This window comes from Stylophora pistillata, chromosome 7, assembly GCF_964205215.1.
Source record: "Stylophora pistillata chromosome 7, jaStyPist1.2, whole genome shotgun sequence".
Lineage (NCBI taxonomy): Eukaryota > Metazoa > Cnidaria > Anthozoa > Scleractinia > Pocilloporidae > Stylophora > Stylophora pistillata.
The window spans coordinates 15789839-15809815 of record NC_142525.1 but is presented as its reverse complement, the minus strand read 5'-3'; the positions used below and the strand labels follow the sequence as shown (position 1 = coordinate 15809815).

The window sequence follows — 19977 nt, the reverse complement described above, 5'->3', positions numbered from 1 at the left end:
TATTCTTGCGTTTGGGAATGCACTCATCCACTGCTGTAAATAACAAGTCTTTCCAGCAAGCCCAATTATGATTAATATCGCTGTCGAAGAAGGCGCAATGCCATGGAATATGAGATAACAGCGATCTTAAGTGATCCCAGTCGGCTTTACCATAGCAATACAACAACTTCTGTGATTTACGCTGGACGTAAGGTATACCAGATAACGAGAAGGAGATAGAATTGTGATCTGAAAAGGGTTCTCCAACAACCAAATGGTTTACGAGGTCGGGCGAAGTAGTGAGAACTAAGTCTAGGATGTTCGAGTCTCTGGTAGGTTTATTTATCAACTGTGTCAAAAAATTGTCTTGGACGATGTCCATCATGAGTGTGTAAATATCAGATTGACGCAAGAATCTGTTATTCAACCAATCAATCTCCGGAAGATTGAAATCGCCAACAAGAATCAACTCGTTCGTCGAAAACTCTTGCAAAACAGCTTGTAAGTCCTCTAAAGGCTTAGGATCGTTATTGGGAGGACGATAGAAAACTCCCAAGGTGACTTTGCGATTGTATGAGAAAAGAAGATCGACGAAGATGAACTCTGAATCGTTCTGTGTAGTATCACGGGGAACCGCTTTGATGTGTTCTCGCGTAGCAATCAATACCCCGCCTCCATGACGTCCATTGAGCTTTCGGTCCCGCCTAAATACCGAGTAGTTACTAGGAAAGATTTCACCGTCAGGGATGGAGCTGTCCAGATGAGTTTCAGTTAAAACAATTATATCATAGCCCAGAGCGGCAATGGCTAAATCCAATTTGCTTGATTTGTTGACGATGCTTCGTGCATTAGCATAAAAGGTTAGAAGACGAGAGGACTTTTGCTGTTCCGTAAAATTGTGCCGCTCGGCTCCATTTGGACCAGGATTTGGGTTTACGTCGCCGCTCAACTGGAGAAGAATAATTTGGTAACTTGCAACAGAGTTAGGATAATAACTGATTCTTGACGAAGAAAAACCTCTTCGAAGGATTGGCAAAACAATATGGCGCCTAGTCCAGGACGCTGTGAAGATATTTAAGTTCATTGAAACTACAAACTCATCTTGTAGAACCAAGAAGAAATCGTCAGCTAAACACGGGAACATTTGAGATTGGCCCTGATCAGTCGTTTTTCCGCGATATAGAAGAATTAAACTGAGAATAAAACAAAGAAAACCGGAGAGTCGAAATGAGTGACCGTCAGCCATGACGCTCAAAGAATGGATGGTAAGATTTCTTAAGCAGATTTCTCGTGAACACAGCTATCTCTTCTCTAAGAGCGCAGGATTCTCCTATAAAGCTCTGAGTCAATTCCAGATGGCCCTGCTGAGCCTTTGGTCCTGCTTGCTGAGTTGTAAATAATTTCTTCATCTGTGAGATCATACACGTTTTGTGGAGTATAATCAACTGGACCGTGCAGCAAGCTCTCCTCTGCAATATCGGCCGCCTCTGGGTAGTTGCCATGTAGCCCTCGCAGGACCTCTGGTGATAGGTCGAGCAGGCCAGACGAGCTCTCGTTATCTAGGATTTTCATTGCAGCTGACACTTTTCCTTGCAGAACCAGTTTTGAAAAAACTTTGGATACGTCCTCGACCGTTCTAGCTTTCCTATAATTCACAAATTTCCCCTGTATAAACCTCACTTCTTTAAGCAACAAGTCAAGGTTCCCTTGTTTCCAGGGAGCTAATCGACCCTCTATTGCTGCGCTGTGTTCCCTGTTTTAGAGGTAGCGGATGGTTTCTGCAGGATCAATGTTGGGAGCACCATGAATGCTTTTAAGGCAACTGAGTTCAAATCAGAGTCTGCATTGAACTGTTTGATCCAGACAGTTAATTCTTCAATGAAACCCTTCGTTGCACGGCAAGATAGTACATTGAAGATATTTCTCCTGTCGTGGACCATTTCGTGGTAGACACCACTGGCAATACTACAGAAGCTCGCGTGGCTAATATCACCCCACGTTTTGTTCTTTATTTCGGAAGGAAACACCTTATAATCGGGCAGATTTGGTTTGATTTTGTTTAGATCTGTGATTATTGTACTAGGCAGTCCCATGGGAGAAGGTACTCGATCACTCTCGGCCGGTACAGGTTTATGCAAATTCGAGTTAAAGGAATTAGCATTTTAAACCTGCTGTTGTGGGCTACTGTTTTGAATGTTTCGCAAATCAGCCTGAATATTATTTTCCTCCAGTGTTTTCTCTTCTACATCATCCATCTCAATTTCTAACCTGTTCCCACTTTCGAATAAAACATTAGTATTTGGTTTATAGTTGTGTACTTGCTTCATTTTCTCCAGTCTCTAGGCTTGATCCCGTAAATTCTGGCTTTTTATCCCCAAGTATCCGTAACCCTTATCTTCCCATAAAACCGCCATTACTTCGATAATAATAATAATAATAATAATAATAATAATATCGTTTATTCAAACCTCTTGCAGAGAATGCTGAGTTACAGGTTTATAATATTAACAAGAATTATAGGAGAAAAAAGGGGGAAATACAGTACAAAATGCATTAAACTACATACAAGTAAAAAGAGCATGTACACAAAAATGATAATACTATAATGAGAATAATGTTTACTATAAAGAAAACGAGTATGATTAAACTGGCAAGTATTTTACTGTCACAAAGTTCTTAAAACGATCGGTGGACTTTTTTGAGTGATAGTGAGTACGATTTTGATCTTAAATTGTAGCGGTCTGAAGATTTACGAAAGTCGGCAGTATAAAGGGGGTTGTCATTATGAATACGACTTATAAAGGATTCACAGGCAGCACTACGGCCTGCATCAAGGGTTTCAATACCGGCTAGCATTAGGGTATCTGAGTACGAATGACCTGGCCAAATAATGGCGAGAGCACGCTTCTGCACTGACTCTAAGGTCTTAGATAAGTAGGACGATAAATTGGCAAATGCAGTAGAGGCGTACTCAAGTATGGAACGTATTAGGCAGCAATAGATGTAGACGATATCTTCCGCTGGGACAGAACTTCTCCTGAGCTGCCTTAAAACAAACAACCATCTGTTAGCCTTCTTCAGCAGGTGGTTAACATGCGTCCCCCTGGAAAGGTCATTGGACAAGTTGACGCCTAAGAGCTTGAACGACGAGACCTCTTCTATAACAGCGCCCTCCGATACGACCGGGGGAGCCTTGTAACTACTATACTGAGGGAAGTCAACAGTCATGCACTTACATTTAGTAGGATTAAGGCGCATGTTATTGGTGTTAGCAAAATTTTGGATGTCATTCACAAGGAAGTTAAGCATAGAAGGAGAATTTCTTGGAAGAATTTCCATGATAGTTAAGTCATCAACAAACTTGATACGAAAGCCCCAGGAAGCCATCAGGTCATTAACCATGCAAGCAAACAAAATAGGCCCTAAACGGGTACCCTGTGGTATCCCGCCGCACAAAGCTTGGGAACTAGAACTGACCGTACCTATGCGCGTAACCTGAGATCTACCTTGTAAGAAGCACGCAAGCCAACGTACCAAACTGGCGTCTAGATTGAACTTAGATAGTTTTTCTATGAGGATTTTATGGTCTATTAAGTCAAAACCCTTACGAAAGTCCGCGAAAAACAATTGTGCATCACACTTCCCTTTATCGAGGGCTTCGAGAATTAAATGGAGTAGGTAAACGAGGGCTTGTTCCGTACTTTTCCCAGCAACCGCAAACTGCTTGACGTCAAGACCCGCTAGTATGGAAGGGAGAATCCTGGTTAGTGTGAACCCTTCTAATAGCTTGGCCACTTGACAAGCAAGACTGATGGGGCGGATGTCCTCTTCTATTTTCATGGGTGGTGACGTCTTAGGCAGGGGGCGAACAATCGCTGACTTGAGAAGAGTAGGGAGGTACCCCTCGCTTAATGACGATGTAACCCTTCTTCCTCCCTGTAGCGTTTCATGGAGGGTCTAAAGACGATATTAGATCCTTCGCTTTTCTCTTGCATTCCAGAAGATCACCATTTATACGCGCTGTCCATTTCACTTTGGCCTGTTTCCTCGACATATCTTTCAATGTCCCCCTTTACAGCCAGCGGAAGATGATGATCGAAATATCACGAGGCCATAGCTGAGAAACTTCAGCTACAACTTTGTTGTAAAACTGTCTAAAGTCGAAAATTCCAGATGGGCGAAAACGATAGTGGACAATTTCTAAGGTTTTTTTCTTTGATTGTGCCTTCTAGATTTTTCAGGCTGCCGCTTTTACTGTTCTTTACTGTATACATGTTAATTCATGCTTACATGATTAAATTTTAAAGAAAGCTTTTCATTATAATTATAGTAATGATGATAAAAAGAAGAAGAAGAGGAAGAAGAAGAAGAAGTTTTTCGTATCTTCGAATAGGGAAAGTGGGTTTGTACAACTGCTCATTAGAGTCGGTGTCGAAGTCGGAGATGCAAACGTTTGAACTGGTGCCTACATCAAGAAATATATAACTAGCATTGGATACAACAACATAATCGAATGTAACTATCACCTTTTACTTCCTTTTTTTATCCTCTTCGTGTCTTCCTTTTCTTTTGACTGATGAGCGGACTTGATACTAAAGGATGAGATGAAAACAATGACAAGGAAATCAACACGAGGCACAAGACAACAGTTAGTATCGGAAAAATTGTATTACCGTGTCCGCGTTAATACAGGGTGTCCGGTCAATGCAGGTTTCAATGCACTTAAGGGCCTCTCACCCCAAGCCCCCATATCCGCCCGTGCGGAACCACGTCCCTTGTACCACATGGACGTCATCAAATTTAACCATCATAGACAATTGTGTCGCCTAACTTGTGCAAGGAAAACAGACATTTCAAACCGTATACAAATGAACGCAAATCGGTCAAACAGGCTAAAATCTAAAAAAGAAATTTAATTTTAAGGAAAATTCTTACAAAAATCCTGTTCAACAACTCGCGTTACAAGTACTTCTAACTCCTCGGGAGTTTTCAAGAAAACTTTTTCCGCCGAAATGAAGCCTAGAATGAGCACGAAAAAAAACAATGAGGAGAAAACAAAAGGTAAAAGGGACAGTGTCACTTTTTGTACCTACGTGCACGCGCGTACTTCGAAGGCTGTAATATAATTTGGCATCGGCTCGACTTGTAAACAACATTTTGGGAAGTTTTTTGTGCCGAATTGTGACCAGAAAACGGTTCGACTAGCTTCACAGTACGAATGGGTTTATAAGGAAAATTATTTATTTTAACCGATATTACCTTACTGAAACTTTGGTCTTGACCGGCAGGATTGTCAGGTCAACGGCGTCGCACATGGACGGCTTTGCCTCCTTATTTTTAAGGTCAAAGGCTAAGGAATAAGTGCAAAAAGCAGTTAGGACTCAACGCCAATGTAAACTACCAAATTGCCTTTCGTTCTGTTTCTTTTCACTTGCCGCCCATTTAAGCAAACAAATATTATTAGCCAAAATTTACATGTATTACCCGGTTAGCTCAATTGGTTAGAGCACCGGATTGTGTTGTGCGGGAGATCGAGGGTTCGAGCACCGGCCGGACCAATACTCATGGTCTCAAAATAACCGCAGGCCCCGTCTCCTGCAGGGTTAGGGGTAGGAGACGTTAATTTCCCACGCACGAGATTACTGTGTGGTGAATGTCCTCCCCAGGGGTGGGATAGGTGGGTGTTCACAGGGCCCCATTTAAACTAGCTATCTGCTAAACTGGGCTACCCTTTGTAAATATTCGTCAATACATACATACATACGTATCGGAAGTTGGAGCTTCCCAGGGCAAAACTCCTCCTCCCAAGATTCAAAGCTTCTCATTTTTCTCTGTCAAAGAGGATAAACATCATGCTTAAAACGTAGCCGGGCAATGACAAAGAGCACAAACACTTTTAATAAACGCAGTACATGCGTTTTCGAAAAATCCCGTCCGTAGCAGGCGTTTAGAAGGTGGGTAAGGGGAAAATTGACCAGCGAGGCCCTTCGTGTACTATCCCGTACATTGATATATAAATCACGGGTAGCCTAAGCTCGAAATATGAGTGTCACCACTGTTACGTAACTTTCGAATTATAAGGGTTTATACGGAAAAAACAACCATTGTTTCTGTAAACTATGAGCATGAAGAGATTTGACTAAAAATCAGCTTGTCTTATTTTAGTTGTGTGTTTAAGCCGATTTTTGTGTGAATGTTGTGGTACTTATCAAATGTGGTTTTTCACGCGTAATTTCTTTTCATGGACGGTTTCTGTTTTGCAAAATTACAAGCGCACGCTGCAAGAGCGCAAAAGAAAGTTAAGTTTGATTTTTGTCACCCGTGAAAATAAATCCCTCTCACGTGCTCGTATTTTCACGATCTTGATCGAAGCGCAAGCTTAGTTTTTCGCGTGAACGGTCTGATTAGACAATTCAAGTTCCGTCAAGTACGATTTTGACAACGATAAGAACATTTTATAATAAAAACATCTCTAAGAACAACAGACTGCGGTTACTTCTGCATAACAACGAATAAAACCGCAAATTTCCCACACACATTTCGTATATGACTTGTGCTGTTTCACTGAAAGATGCGTGCAAACTTGCACAAGATATTTTAAAACGCAGCCAGACTGAAGACACTTACCCGAACATGCTTGTCCTCCTTTTTATACTTACTTACGGCAGAATCCCGGAGTTGGTTCTTCATCGCCTGAGCTATCCACCTATACAAACAGAGGTCACATATTATTTTGTTATCTTTTATAAACAGACTGAAAAAGTCATTGTTAGCCAAAAAGATTGCCCTTCTCTGGATTTCCCTTAAATAACACACGAAGCAGTAAAGAGACAACAGTTACCTTTACAATTTCGTGTGATGTTTCGATGGTAATTAACATTGCCTCCTCTTCGTCCTCTATCTGGTACTTCCTCGACCAACTTTTTGTCTCCTATCCTCTCACCGCATCAGTGAACGATTTCGAAGAGGAATCCATATTCTCGAATCGAGCAAAAACACTGGTGTACTATCATGCAATATGGGAAAGCGCAAAAATCGATTTTATCTGTTTCGCAAACAAAGGAGTTAATCACCGACACCGGAAATCGTGACCAGGTATTCCTCGCGCCTCCCTTAGGTTTGTTTTCAGATTTTTCAGGGCCGGGGCCAATCACTTCTTGCGTAAAATCCCACGAAACCTGCGAAGTGGAACTATGATGGCTGCTGTTGCGTGCCGATATTTTTCGTCGGCAGAACGTAAAAGTCAGTAAATGAAACGATTCTGGCCGGGAAGTTTTATTCTCTGGAGCTTGGACATGTCAGGAGAGTTCCTTTGGCAGCTGCATTACACCCCATGTTGTGAAACCATTTATAAAGACATTGCGCTTTTTCTTCGCTTTTTTGTTACATTTCTTCGCTTTGTGATGTTACAGTAACACGAGAAATCTAACCAGATAAATGATTGAATATGAGCTTTCTCTGGGTTCTTAATTAAATTTTTTTAAAACTGATCAGGTTTTTGAAAACGAACTGGGATGTCCATGTGCTATTCACTCACTATCTCACCCCTCCCCACTCGCTATTTTTCGGGGCGATGTCTACGTTTGAAAAGAGCTAATGTCCACGTGCAATCCGTATCTTAAAAAATAGTTTTTTTTTCTTTAGTTATTTTAGTTAAATTCGGTTTAATTTTTCTTTATCAATTAAAAAAACTTGACAAGTAATTTCTTCGAGATCGATTTCGAGATTAAAATTAGCGATAAAAAAGCAAGAGATTTCGACCTCTCCGATGTCATTTTCAAGTGAGTAAAAAGTTTTCTAAATTCGCTTAAAAATGTAGAAAAAGTTGAAATGAGTAAAAATGTGGCGAACGCTACAACGGGATAAAATATGTAAGAAAGTGCTAAAAATATTTGTGGTAAAAACAATGGAACAATGATAACAACAAGTACTCTAAACACCCAATTCGGCGCGAATTAAATCGTAGTGTATGTTTAGTGTTGGTTTGAGTTCTGTGACAAAAAACATTCCAAAAATAAGACAGTCAAAGTTGTTCTGACACTTTCTTAAGATTCTAAGTCTTTGTGCTATGTCGTCTGACTCCATATGATGCTGCCCTCTGAGGTGGTTTTCGATTGCCGATCCTTTGTGTTCCTCAATTCATTCATCGATCTTGTATGGTCTGCCATCCGCCAATTCAGTGAGTCAAGTGTCCGAAGATTCACGTACGCAAGTGTTTGATAAAAGAGAAGCCCCAATCAGAATCGTGTAAGTTGCCCTTCAAAGATCAGAAATCTGCGAATGTAGTACGTAGACGGCTTTCTGACCTCAGTCAGAAGATCAATGCAGATATTATCCCGGTTTACACTAGTAGAAAGATAAAGGAAGAAATTAAGGTCAGAGAAGACAAGCTGCCTGTTGCAAGTCAGTAATGCGTGATGTATTAATGTCGCCTGCGCGATGCAGGCTATGTCGGCTACACGTGCCGACACCTTCACCAACGAATTGAGGAACACAAATAATCTTAAGAAAATGTCAGAAAAATTTGACTGTCTTATTTTTGAAATGTTATATATCTTGAAATTAGTTTAAGAACATGGGAAAAAAAGGTACCATTGACCCTGGACATTCTGCCTTCGCCCTCGACATGAAACCCTCGACACCCTACCCTCGACAGAAAGATAGACTCCCAGGTTGCAATTGCATGTGATCTGCATCATCTTTTCCATAAATAAGCGCACCATCGGCGAAGCATTTGACACTTGAAATACCCAGCAACTCTTGGTGTGAAATGTTTCTAAAATATCTCACATGGCACACGAGCCAAACGGCAAACGAGGCCTGTGATATCTCCCATGAGGAGTGCTTAAAGTTGTCAATAGACTAGACTCATTGTCCTGTACCAAATGCCGAAAAGCAGATATAAGATCAACTTTAGTAAACACTCGAGTCTCTGCAAAATCGGGCAGCGAATCGTCAATAACGAGATTCTGGTATCTAACCCTCTTCAGGACAGTATTGAACGCCTTAGGATCAGTGCAAACCCGTAACTCACCAGATTTCTTAGCAGCGACAACGAACTGGCTGACCCATCTAGTACCTCGAGATCTTGCAACCTTTGAAGTTTTGCCTTGAATTTCTCTGTGACTGAGACAGGCACTTTCCTTGCTGGGAGAATTACCATTTGGGAAGTCTAGTAGATGAACCTTGCCAGGCAGCTTGCCAAGGCCGTCATCAAACACATCTACGTATTTCATGACCAGATCATCTTCCAAATTCTCCACAACACTCACAAAGGTCTCCTTATGCACGGTTAGCAAACCCATTTTCTCGGTGGCGTTTCAACCCAGAAGCGGAATTAGATTTTCCTTGACGACCAGCAACCTTACTTTCTACTTGATATTGTTTCGGGCACTTACAACTGGCATAGCATACGTCCCCACAGGCTTGACCTTGGTGCCATTCCACCTAACAAGGTGTAGTCTTTAGCGTTACACAGTAGCGTGACACGCCTTTCATCATGTAGCTAAACATGTTGGGAATAACATAATTTTTAAATGTGATTCCAATGTGGCTGGTGTGCTAACTTTGGGTCGTCTTGTGTGATACATACCTTCGTTCAAAACATTACGCAGAGGATTGGGACAAGGGGCAAATCCATATTTCCCACATGATTGTACGGCAAAATATTAGCACTAGATCCACGGTCAACTTGGAATCTTACAGGCTTCTGCTGGACCAACATTTTAGCAAACACGGCTTTATATTATCATAGCTTGAATCCTTACAACACTGATCTCTTCAAGGTCTTCATCGCTGTCAATGGCATAGACCATAGCATCTTTATCATCACCTTTTTCAAAATGATTCTTTTTCTTGCACCTTTTACATACTTTACCTTAGGCAGGGAGTATTTTCTCTGCGGAGCATGATCGTAGCATTGTGCTATTCAGACCACGAAAGAGCATTATGCTGAAAAAAAGATGGATAAAATGAAACCAGACAGTGTGGAAGTCAGTTTTATCCAATAGGACAACCAAGTAGTTCTTGCAATGAAACCAAAGCGGAGCGCTTCTGAATTTTCATGGAAGGCTTGTGGTACTTGTCCAATCTGTTTTGATTGGTTGACTGTGTCATCTCTTTATACTGTTATTCCCAATGACGGAGGTCATCTGGCCCTAAAACATTTGTGTGATAAACGCATTGTTAAAGAACCTAGTTCTGAAACACTACTTCGCCTAGCCGAACTAGCTCTTACTCTCAATTGTTTTTCATTTGGAGACAACTGTTTCAAACAAACTGATGCCGCAGCCATGGGTACGAAAATGGGACTCAGCTATGGCAATCCTTTTTGTAGGTTTAGTCGAACACCAATTTTTCAGTCAATACAACGGCCCCAAACCTGGGCTCCACGGTCGCTACATTGACGACTGTATCGGCGCTACCTCCCTTGCCAGAGAGGAGCCAACCAAATTTGTAACCGCTGTCAACTCTCTCTGGTCAGAAGTTCACTTGAAGTTAATGAACAACCGGAATGTTTAATTGTGCTCTCGCACGATGCAAACTTTTTCCCTTCATTAACAATGTTGAGAAAATATCGGGACCTAAACGATCCATCAAGATGACTGATCGCTTCACGTGCACCTCCACCAGTGTCATTTATTGCATAACTTGCACTTGTTGCAAAAAGATATACACTGGCGAAACAGGAAGACGACAAGGTGACCGATTCCGAGAGCACCTCAGCGACGAAAGAAAGGAAGGACAAGGACGCATCAAAACCAGTCGCTGAACACTTTAATCTACCTAATTATTCTAAGCAACATATGGCAGTCTGTGGCCTTTCCTTACCTTAGGTAGCTCGGAAAGCCGCAAAACTCTTGAACAAAGGTTTATCTTTCAAATCGGCTCTCTTAATCCCATTGGTATCAACGAACCCTCTTTCCTCTACTACTTTATTCTTGCTTTTCTTATCACCATGTTGCCATCAATAGTATAGCCCCACTTTCTGCACATAAACACATACCGTGATTCAAAATTCCTCAATTCGCTTTGACGAAGGGCTAACGCTCGAAACGTCAGCTTTTAAACCTTTACGGCGGCCGATTTACATTTTCAGCTTAGTCAAAAAAAAAACCAAATTACTGCGTCATTATCGCATATGATAAGCTGGTGATTACTCGACATCTGTATTTGCTCATTGGCAAAGTAACAAGTGACTTTTTAGCTCTTAATCAGGAAAAGGTCTATCCTACGTGTCTGCCACACATGTCCACTCATCGTCAATGGTTATTTCTACGTGGTTGCTCGCCATTAGGAGAAACGGCCCATTGACGTAAAAATGAAAAAAAAAATCAACCGTCAAACAAGAGTTCAACACCGACGAAGAACTATAAGGTGAAAAAGAGTGAGTGGTTGCCAGTAGGAATTGGGTGAAATCACTTTGGAGATGACAAGTTCATATTAAAGAAGATTTGTTTAAACAACCTGTCAACAATCTACAGTATTTTTTTATTTAAAACCAGTCAAGATGCAATTCAACCTAGACTAGAAGATTTAGCTACTTTATATAATTACGGTTAACTTACAAAGGAGTGATCAACTAAGAAGGTTACTTAGTAGAGGCCGAAAAAATCGTTTTTAATTTTATCCGAGTAAATTGATTTTCAAAAAATCAAATCTCCAAAAGCGTCTGAGTTATTCAGAGAAAAGCATTTTCATATAATAGTTTATAAATCATGGTGTCATAATCTTGTCCGTGGAGAAATCCCGTGGGGGAATTTACGAACTAACTGCTCATCTTTGGGTTCGTTTCTCATGTTCTTTATTCGCAAGTGGAAACTCTTAATTTTAGTGTCTACGTCCACTTAATGGTGTCTACGTCCGCTCAATAAAGGTATCAACTGAATAGGAGTTCATTTTTAAGAGAAATGTAAAACCCGGCTTAGTCTTAAAAGAAGGTGTCTGCTTGACTGGGGATCCACTTAATAAAGGTTTCACTGCATTAGGACCGTTATGCATACAAAACATCATGCATAATTACATCGGCTTACCGAGAAAATCTAGGTCGATGAAGCCGTAGTTTCTTTTCGCTGACTGCAGCTTAACTCCTAAAATATACGTCCCAGTATCAGAAGCACTTACATAGTGGATTATCAAAGTGGCTGGCCGTTCGATCGAAAAACGATCCTGTGAGGGAAAATTAGGCGAGACTGTGATCACACTGTTAGTTGCATACCCAATGTATTTGTCGGCACCTTCCTTGCTTGAAAAGAAATCAACTTCTTTAAATGGGTCATTACCCGAAATTTAATAGTTTCAGCGTAGGCTTTTTTTATGTTTGAAGCGGACGGTCAGGCTCCCGTGAGGGCGGTGCGATGCCTGCCGACCATAATGTCTACTCCAACCCATGGCTAGAGTGCAAGGCCTTAGGGTTGGGACCGCAGCAAACGAGGGACACCAGTCGCCAACATCGCTGGGGAATCGAACCCCACCTCACTGGAAACAAAAATTGAACACACACGCAAAAGAACAAACAATAAGGGTAAAAGACAAAAAACTAATACGACAGAACGATACAAGCCCAGTGCAGTACACCAACGAAGGAGACCCAGCACATGGGTTACGAAACGGAAACTAACAAAGGGCTACTGTGCAGTGCACCAATGAAGGAGACCCAGCACAAGCAGCACACAGACACACTCGTTCAAGCAAAAAAAAAATCCACACATCACTCAAGCAAGCGAGACCGACAAAGGGCTACTGTGTAGTACACCAGTGAAGGAGACCCAGCACGAGCAGTACAGAGACACACCCATTCAAACAGAAAAATTCACACACCACTCCAGCAAGCGAGGCTACATGGCAAAGATAAGGGTGTCGTTGACCACTGAAGCTACAGTGCCGCGGGCACCCCACTGCCGATGGAAGAAGCAACGACGTCGGGTCGACGTGAAGCGCCTGAAGAAGATGTTAAGATGAAACTTCAGGCGGGTCTTCACGCGAGCGATGACGTCCACAGCGCCAGGCCTGGAATTACGGAAGCGAAAGTCATTACGAGATTGCCAGACAAAGAATTTACAGAGATTGGGGAGATAGACGAAAACACAAGGGGTGGCCCTCAACTCATTAGAGTTGAGGCCAAAGAGGACGTGACGAACAAGGAGAACAGGACACATTGAAGAGAAACCAAACAGTAACGACTGTAACAAAGAAAGAACGCTCTGAGCAAGGGGGCAATAAAAGAAAAGGTGTTCCGGTGTTTCCACCGGGGCACCACAGAAGCAAGGTAAAGGTACAGATAAGCCGAAGGAGGCCAGACGCTGTGCAGTGTACAAGACGCCGTGTGCAATCTTCCAATTAAGGTCAGTGACCTGACGATCAAGATGGAAGAGGAACAGGGAGCGCGACGTGGCAGGCCAGTCCAGATTCCCATAGATGGAGTTAAACTTCTCCACGCAATGCGGCGGGACCATGTTCTCAGAAAGTAGGTAACGATAACAGAGACTAGTAGACATGTTTAAGACAGGAGCACAAACAAGGGGAGTAGACGAACCATATACAAGAGTTTGATACGAGTGGGAAAAGGAGCCATTAAGGCTCCGCCAGGCTAGTAATAGAGAGGCCCTGGGGTCAAACGAAAAAGGGCGGGAAAAGATATCTAGAGGATAGACACCAAAACGCGACACAAAAACAGGAAGACAAGGAGACGCACCAGCCAGAGGGCTAGGAGACAAATCTCTTCACCCACTGGCCAAGAAGAGCATAGACTTTAAAACGAACATCGACAACGAAGAAACCACCAAAGACAGGGGACTGGGTCACAGCAGAGCGAGAAACAAGTTCCCGCTTGCCGGACCAGAAGAAGGAGAAAGCCAGAAAGGAGAGCTCCTTGCACACCCAGGCCGGCATATGGATGAGGGAGGCTACATACCAAACCCGGAAAAGCGCAAGGGCATTAATAACAAGGGCCTTGCCACGAAAGGATAGGGAACGAGAACGCCAAGACTTGAGAACATGGTCCACCGCATCAATCCGGAGACGCCAGTTGACTTCTTCAAGGTTCCCAGGGCCAATAAAGATGCCAAGAACCTACAACCTGGAGGAAGACCAATCAAGTAGGACAGGGGGGGCAGAGCAACCGCTCCAGCCCCCAAGCCAAAGGCCCTTGGACTTGGCCAGGTTAAGCTTGGAGCCAGACACATTTTCAAATAAGGCAAAAGCCTCAAGCGCAGCCTTCATGGAATCGTCGGAGGAGAGCACCAGCGACGTGTCGTCTGCGTATTGGAAAATGGGAGAGACTGAACCGACTTCGGGGAAAGAGATGCCCCGAATGCGAGGGTTGGAAGGGAGATTCACGGCAAACACCTCGGCAACCAGGACATACAGAAGTGGCGACAGGGGGCAACCCTGCCGGACACCACGAGACAGGCGGAAAAAGGAAGTGAGATGACCGTTTACGTTTACAGCGCTCCTCACCTCACGGTAGAGGAGCTCAGCCCAGCTGACAAATGAGAGGCCAAACCCCAGAGTCTCAAGAGTAGCTAACATAAAACCCTAATCGACCCTGTCAAATGCCTTCTCCTGGTCGAGGGAGAGAATGGCAACAGGGGAACCCGAAGATGTTGCGAGGTCGACGACGTCTCGGAGGAAAGCTACATTCTCACCGATGTACCGCCCGGGAACACCACATGTTTGATCTTTGTTTACAATCGAGTGTATGACTTTTAAAAGACGGCCGGCGATACATCGGGAGGCGATCTTGTAGTCCACATTAAGCAAACTGATGGGCCTCCAGTTCCGGGGATCGAGACGGTCTCCCTTTTCATCAGCGCAGATATACCCATCCATCCCATCCCAGGGGAGGACATGCACCACACAGTAATCTCCTGCGCGGGAAATTAACGTCTCCAACCCCTAACCCTGCAGGAGACGGAACCTACGGCTTATTCGTCCTTATCCGAGGAGACTAGAGTATCTATCCATTTCTTGATATCATGGAATGGTAGCACATTCTCCTCAGTTATTTATTATTATCCTGGATAATGAACAAAACGGACGCTTTACGTTAATTTAAATCCTTTCGATTTTGGACAAGACAAAGCAATTCAGTAAGAAATAGCTTAACAACCCTTGGTGCACCAAAGAAGATCATGCTGATAAGCAGACTTCTTTTCAGCAAGATAACCATAATTGCAAACCACCAATTTCCGAGACTTCACAAAGTAGCCATCACTTTCTGCACAAATTTTAGATTCTCCTACAGAGAAGGCGACACTTCTGCCATTGTGCTCAGCAATCAGTTGCAATTACTGTTTACTCCAAGGAGCAACAGACAATTATGAAGGGTCCATTAAGGAAAGAACGATTCACTTTCGCCTCTTCTTTTGGTCATCAGTATGTTCAGGCCGATACTCTTCTTAGTCGAAGAAAATGATAACATTTGCTAAAATGATAATACAATTGCTTTAAAGAGGTCTGATCTCAAAATTATCTGCTCTAAACACCATCAGCATCGCCATCTGCATCAACACTTATCCGGTGTGCCTAGCGCTTATCCATATTCGTGGAATATGTAGTTTTCATTTAAGCTCCAAAAGGTCTTTCTTGATCGTGATGGAATGGAAGAGGTCTCACGGACTTCTGCCTGAACCCACGAATTGGAAACTGAATGTTTTCGTTCAAACACAGGCAGCCCAAGCGTACTGTGTGTGACTTTGGGGTCTAAAGTTCATTAACGGTAATACCTAACATATTAAAATCGAATTTTAAGCGTAAGCAGGGGCCCTTGAAAAAAGGAAAAAATAATTTAAAAAGATTAAGAACAAATTGAAAAAGGATAATAAAAGCGAGGAATAAAAAGTGTGAAGTCTCCCTACCTTTTTTCCGTAGCCGCTTTGTTGCTTTGTTGTTCTAACGCTGGTTTGGCAATTTTCTTTGTAAATCGTGCGGTGTCACCAGTCAACTGCATTAAAGGAAAAAATAATTATAAAGAACAAATAAAGAAAAAACTAAAGTGGTAATAAATGGGAGAAATACATCGTATGAAGTCTCCTAACCTTTTTTTCGTAGCTACTTTGTCGTTTACGGTCCTTTTAGCACTATTTTGGCGACTTTCTTTGTAACGTGTGTGGTGTTACTAGTCAACTGTACATGTATAACGAAAACCTCAAGGCTGGAAAATTCAAACGGTCCCGGACACCAACCGTGTCCGGGCCGATAAATTTCACAAAGGTCGACCGATCTCCCCCAAATTTCCAGCCGCGAGAGCGGTCAGCTATTACCTACTCGTTCGAGCGGCAAAAGTTTCTAAATTCTGCTGCATCGATCCGAGAGCTGCTCCGTTTTAACACCCATTCTGGCTAAATCGCTTTGTAGGTACTCGTAGTCCTTTTGCCCTTTCTACGGGATTCAAGTATCGAAGCGCACTTGGCCAATTAAAGACTTTCCAGGGGATCGATAGGAAGGTTGTTAAGTTTTTCCTATTGTCAAACAATATTGTCTGGGGAGTCGTGCGTGTAATTCGACCGGATGCACTTCCATATTTGAATCCCTTAGTAAAGGCATAAAGGTTACTAGTCCCTACAAAGCGATTTAGCCAGATTTTTTTTTTTCGGGCGGGGGGTGGGAGGGGGGGGGGTTAAACGGAGCGGCTCTCAAATCGATGCAGCGAAATTTGGAAACTTTTGCCAACTTATTGTATATTTGAGCGGTAACACCGCACACGTTATAAAGAAAGTCACCAAAACAGCATTAACAGGACTGTAAATGACAAAGCAGCTACGGAAAAAAGGTAAGAAGACTTCATATGATATATTCCTCGCTTTTATTATCCTTTTTAATTTTTTCTTAATTTTTTTTATAATTTTTCCTTTTATACAGTTGACTGTTGACACCACACGCGTTACAAAGAAAGTCGTCAACACAGCATTAAAACGACCGTTGGCAACAAAGCGGCTATAGAAAAAAGATAAGGAGACTCCACACGTTTTATTCCTCGCTTTTATTATAATTTTAAATTTTTTCTAAATTTTTGTATAATTTTTTCTTTTTTTTTAACGTCCCACACTTACGCTGAAAATTCGATCTTATTATGTTAGGTATTCCCTTTGATGAACTTTAGACCCCAAAATCACACACAGTACGCTTGGGCCGCCTGTGGTCCAAACTGTGTACCTAGCGGGATGCCTACGATACTTTTCACATTCCCACATAGATTGAGGATCACCAAGACCCATCATGGAAAGAATGAAGGTTTGGAAACAGACAGTTTGCTGAAGAGAGCAAACGTGAAGCATTGTACCGCCCTTGTATGATATAACAGCTTCAAGATGTATGTGTTATTTTCTTGGACGGATGGTGAGACTCTGGACGGGAGATGTACTGGACCGCGAGATTTTGGAATTTATTGGCGGGAAGCCGGGCATAAGAACTGGAAACCACTGCGATAACTTTATCAAAGATAATCAGACTGATCTTAAAGAAAAAAGAAAAAAAGAAACGGAAGTATTCGTTTCATGAGAGTCCTGATCAGATTTCCTGATGCCGCTGCGATATATCATCTCCTGAAATCTCGTTTTAAATCATTGCTTGCTGAAGAGTATCAATGTCAAGCATTGTACCGCCCTAGTGCGAAATAACAACTTCGAGATGTACTATTTTCTAAACAGTTACTGACCTTGAATTCACCGAGGAAGCCCTGATTCTTAAGGTAAGAAGCTAGGTAGAAATGTTCTCAGCGTAGTGAGGTTCGTGCGTCATGATTGAGTCTGACTTAATACAGTCATTTGACAGTCGTTTTTCATTTTTTCTTCCCTTTACTGTCTTCCTTCTTTCAGATCGCATCTCGCTATCGTGTACGACCCTAATACGGGAATCTTTGTGCAATGTTTTTAAATACACGGAGGTGAGATGTAAATTTTACGTTCGAGTGGCAAGAACAATGTCTCACAATTAAAAGCAGTAAACGGAGAAAGATAATGTTCCATTTTGAAAATCTTTAAATCATACTGCGTGTTTTTTCAGGTCTTTTTTGCGTCCTTGTTGGTTGGAAAATGCATTTATCTTCGTTGCTTAACCGTCCTATAAACAACAAATCTTGCGGCAGCCATTAGTCCAAACAGGAGACAAACCAAGTTCATTCTGCAAAGTTTGAAAAGGTGGGAAGAGACGTTGTTGGTCAATATGACCATTGTTACCTGAGAAAAAATACGTCACTAAGTTCCTGGATGTAGTTATCTTAATGATTCTACGAGCGTTTTAGCTCTCAATATAGCGCTCCTGTTAACGTATCTTCACTTTTTTTACACTTCAAATCTTTTCCACGTGTTGTGATCCTTCATAAACGTTGGATCATTCTGAGCTGAGTATACCCATAGGCTTTGCGAGTAGACGACTTGAATTTTTGTTGATTAATAAAAGAAGACCGGTTAAAAGATATCTGATCCAGACAACAGTAAACTGTAAATGAAGGAACTCCCCCTCCTCTTCTCCTTCGAAAAGAACGTGAAGGTTGAAAGCAAAACTGTGAAGGAAGGGCAGGAGCACCGCTCCATTTCTTTTACTGTATGTCGTGAAAGTGCTTTGAAATTTTACCTTATAACTCTAAAATTATAACTTGGGCTTTAAGAGTAAAACAATGACGCATGCAAGATTTATCAGTGTTTAATAAGCATTACAGTCGGCTGTTGATACAGTAAAAAGTATCAAAGATACTAAGATGTCAATTAAACTGCCAAGTGTAATATGGTGACGTAGTCAGTAAGATTACACTCATCGACAAACAGGCAGGTTACCCGACCAAAGTTAATTATACTCAACCACCCTACAAGTGTTCCTGAATCCTGAAGGTGTATCGTTGCAAAGCAAACAAGGTCCTACTCGTTTAGGAGAGTACATCACGTTCTACCTCCAGCACAAACATTGTTTTTGGTGTTTTTATAATGCTTGTTGACGAAACATAAATTCCGAAATAAATATGGCAACATTAAGTGCAAAAGAACATGGCACCATGAAGGACACAGCTTTGCCCTTACTCCTGCTTACTGGCTGGATAACTGAGTCATAAAAAACCGTGGTATTCTAGGTATTACACATTACTAAGTCATTAATATCTATTAATCTCAGCGGGGTAGGTTAAATCTTATTTTCAATAGTTATGGGGATTGACATAATAGGAAACTCATCACTTGGCGTGGGAGTTCCGCATTAAATTGCTCTTGAAAACCAATATCGCACGAGTCGTGATATCGGTTTGCAAGTGCCATTAAACGCGGAATTCACGAGTCAAGTAATGGATTTTCCTTGAATCGCATAACTGTAAAAAAAGAAAACAACAACAACAACAAAGAAAACAGCAGTACTTATAGTTGTTGCGTATATGTAGATGCGATTGTGTTCACTATCATCGCCGGAAAACTGAAAAATCTAAAGCTCTCTTTATCTCTAACACTGTTATGTCCGCTACTCTTTACAGTACAAATGTAACCTATTGATTAAGTGCTCAAAAGACAAAGAGAATTCTTATGACAATTAACCACTAAGGCTACGATCGCCATTTTTTTACGAAACAACTGCAGCTCTTCTAACGTTCCATGACCTTAATTAAAACTAAAATCCAGTCTCGTTAGTTGCTTGTGCACTGTCACCTGTGTTCCTAGGCAGAGTAGTGCCGTCTTCAGTAGGCTCAGCACTGGTTTCTTGAGGGTTTCCCTTCAGAAACTGGGTGATGTCAGCATACGGTGTTTCAGTATAAGCCTCAGGCCGTTTGGTCGGAGAAAGGGTCTTCAGGGAAGTGGATACGTCAGGCGTTTTCTGCGTCTTATGGAATTCACCCATATCAGCGTAAAGAACTTCACCCGGGTTGGGCTTCTGAGGTTAAATATGATAAAGATAATGTTGAGTCCTCGAAAATATGCGTCGTTTCCCATCTATTACAAGATAAACGGAATGTTTACTACACGAGAAACATAATCTGTCTCCTGTAAAAGGCAATAATGATCAATAAAATTGAACGACCTG

The 19977-nt window shown here is 42.0% G+C and overlaps 1 protein-coding gene across 3 annotated transcripts in view; it reads right to left on the bottom strand.

Annotated features, from left to right (window-relative positions):
• The window catches only part of LOC111332590 (uncharacterized), a 109967-nt gene that overhangs the window by 86150 nt on the left and 3840 nt on the right, over window positions 1-19977 (bottom strand). For 2 of the 3 annotated variants that reach the window (XR_015989620.1, XR_015989619.1), the window contains exon 4: window positions 18606-19827. The exons of the other annotated variant lie outside the window; for it this stretch is intronic. The gene's annotated coding sequence lies outside the window, so the exon portion shown is untranslated. Of the gene's footprint in view, window positions 1-18605; window positions 19828-19977 lie in introns of those variants that run through there. 3 annotated transcript variants of the gene reach the window in all.